Genomic DNA, 3353 nt, shown 5'->3' with positions numbered 1-3353 from the left:
AATGACATGCACGCAATCAACCTGGTAAGTATGCTGCCTGCCTTGAGTATGCAGCAGATGGCGTGGGGAGTGGTTGCATTGCATTTCCGGTGCATCACCGTCGGCCTGTCAATCATCTACTATCCATTCATTAGTGTTCAGTCAGTGCATTGACTGCATCATCTGCCATGGATCTAAGTTAATTTAGTTGTCACGTTATGACGTCCCCCATCTATAGGAGCCCTGAATTTATTTGGCAACGCACGAAAGCTAAAACAAAACAAAAAGTTATACCAAAAGTCAATAAAGCACAGATATCACGGATACTGTTAACCTTTTCCCCTTTGAGTTACGCACATCTCATTGGCTTCAGAACGCACTTGAACTTTCGATGACTGAGGAATGGAATCGACAGGGACAAAAGCTTAAGAGATGGACCATGGCTTGATCTGGGAGGTATGAAGAAGGCCGATGCCGGTGCTAGAAAGAATCCAGAAGCTTTGTGGGTATCAGGGTCGCCAGCTCTGTGGCGCCGTTGACCAATACGCCAAGGGCTTGAACAGACTCCAAGTACGGATAGAGTACGTAGGGCTGCCTGGCTTGACTTGACCCAAGCTGAAGGCTCAGCAATGCGTGTATGTATGTAGGGAATCAATAGACCCAGTCAAGAGACATGGGCTCGCTTATGTGGCATCTTTAGCTTAGTTGGAGCAGATAGACTTACTGGAAACGAGCGCATCTATATACTCTCTGGCGCTTTTAACTACTCGTTATGTACAAATGCAAACCCTAATCAGTCTCCTTTCCTGACCGCATTTTCAACATGACATAAACGACGTAATTCATTCATGATGGGGACACAAAGAACAAATGATACTACCGACTTTAGTAGCAAAGTAGAACCTCATTATGGGGAGAACCAGCCAGTCAGCCAAGGTGCTAAGTAACATCACATTGAGGTAAGGCAGGTAAGCCTAAGTGCTTCCTCTGGGTGTCCCAACACCCCCATTTGGAGTCAGAAGGAGGAGCCTAACCTCATAGGGAGACATGTACTAAAGTCTATCGCGCTTAACAGTAAAACCACTGAGCCACTGTTTTACTCTTTTAGGATACAGGTCCCTAGGCAATCGCGACTGGTGGTACTTTGATTGCCGCGGGTCTTGGAGCTAAATGCATGTATCTCCACTACATGTCAGAAGTTCGTGCCTATTGAACCAACCAACATGGACCCATAGTCTGTGTAGGGTCCTACCTAGCCTTTCTCCTTTGGGCATCTTCGAACGTTGCATGTACATGTGAACTAACATTCTGAGGGAACGAACGGACCGGACGTGAAGAAACGGAAACCCAAGTAGCCAAACCAACTTCCCCGAGATTCCATTATTACATACAACTGACTAAGATTTCAGGGCCCGCGGATCATGCTTCATAGCATCTAAAGACCTCCACTATCACAACATAACCATCCTGGCCATCGGACCAAGTTGATAGTTTTTGAAACATTATTTCCGAGACAGGACAGGACGGCACGGGCAATGGTCGATTAGGGCAACATCCATCAAGTCGAAACTCGGCTCCGCCACAACTGACAACTGCCACTCATGTCAACGTCAGGTCACGTCGGTCCACCAAAACGCTGGTCAGCTTCTGCCAATTCTGCATTGGTGACCCAAAGAGGGAACTGCGTTATCGAGATTACCTATCCACGACGGTCCGTTCCAAGACCACCAGCGTGTGTGTTGTTTTGCGCCACCGTTCGTCTACATAGTACTCGGATCTGAAGATCTACAGCGACAGCATTGAAAACTTGGCAATCCCTTATTCCCACCCGCCTTGGGCTATCTCAGACCAGGTTCACTACTCAAGTGGCCCCAGTTGCACTTGCAATACCGAGTCACGCCGAACAAGGTCTCATAAGGGTCTGAATCCAAAAAGTCAGTCAGAAGCCCATCCTGTTGAACTACCTGGCCTTCTGGTGCAAATAGACTTTGGGTCCGGTGCACTCCAGTGTGTTTCTTGTTATGGCGTAGCTGCTTTTTTTTTGCCTTTTTATCTTCTACCCCTTCCTTGGTTGGCCGTCTGGGTGGCTCAATAATATCCTTTACCTTACCCTTCCAGGCCCCACGCCTTATCGTGACACTCCCCTGTCTACAACCAAAGGGAAGCAAAACTTTAAAAGAAAACCAAAAGGAAATGCCCACCATACACCCCATTCCCTTGGACCAAGTACTGAGTACTAAAAAATGTGCGCCGCATGCTTTCTCAGCGGGTTTAAACTTTTCCTACACCCCTGCTTCAATTTGTGGTCCCCTTTTTTCCCTTCTCAGTTCCCTTCCTGCTTGCTCTTTTCCCTCGCATAATGTCCATTTGGATAGACATCAACGGTCCAACGCACACCCCTGTGGCCAAACCTGACGCCCCGGGACGATCCATGGCTACATCTATGGCGGCGGCCTGGCAGACAACAAGAAAAAAGTGGAAAGGTAAAGGGATACGCTCGAGAAGCCAACCTACGTAACGCGTGGTCAATGGCAAAAAACGCATTCTGAAAATGAACAAAGTTGACCGTACCAATACTACAAGCGGCCGATGCGAGCTTGTCGTTGCTGGAGCCGAGACCCCGTCCCATCACGCTGGTTCACAGGTTAGTCTTTGGTATATCTCATGCTTGAGTATAAAGGAAAGCCGTTTGCTCCGGATTCCTGGGTCAGCCTTTGACTTGAACTACTTCTCTTCTCACTATCGTCAATATTTTCATCGTCATCAAATTTCATCTTCTGCGGCGTTGATCGACGTTTTTAGAGTTGCATTGCCAATTAGCATTCAGTCTTACTGCCCACCCGTATCAATTACCTGTCATCGACAAACATACATAAGGCACCCTTGCTACTTTCCGTCACCAGTCACACAGACAGGACGAGAAAGGGAAAAAAGACGACCAGACCAGAGCAGAACAAGGACAAGGCCTCTCGCCTCTCTACTGGGGTTAAACTGACAAGGGCCATAACCACCAAGACCAAGACAAGGACCCTTTCCCTGTCCACGCCCCGACACATCTCGGATTCTGTTTGGACACAATATAGCAACTATCGCTGCCGGTGTAAGACAGACGCCAACTCAAAATCCCCGAGACGGACAAATCGAGCCAGTACCATACCTACCACCTGTCTGCGTACACACGTGCATACATACATTCACACACATACAGTCTACTGTACCACCATCATCCCACACTCGCTCTTCAGTACAGTTTGGCTGGAGCAAACCTTCAAGCAGGGTTACCTAGCTACCTGTTGACCCCTGTCATAACTCGATCCACTTGAGACGTTGTTCCAGATCTGGGCAGGCATTAATATCATCACTACCAGCCTGTC

Source organism: Fusarium graminearum, chromosome 1, assembly GCF_000240135.3.
Source record: "Fusarium graminearum PH-1 chromosome 1, whole genome shotgun sequence".
Classification (NCBI taxonomy): Eukaryota; Fungi; Ascomycota; class Sordariomycetes; order Hypocreales; family Nectriaceae; genus Fusarium; species Fusarium graminearum.
Note: the sequence above shows the minus strand (reverse complement) of the source record.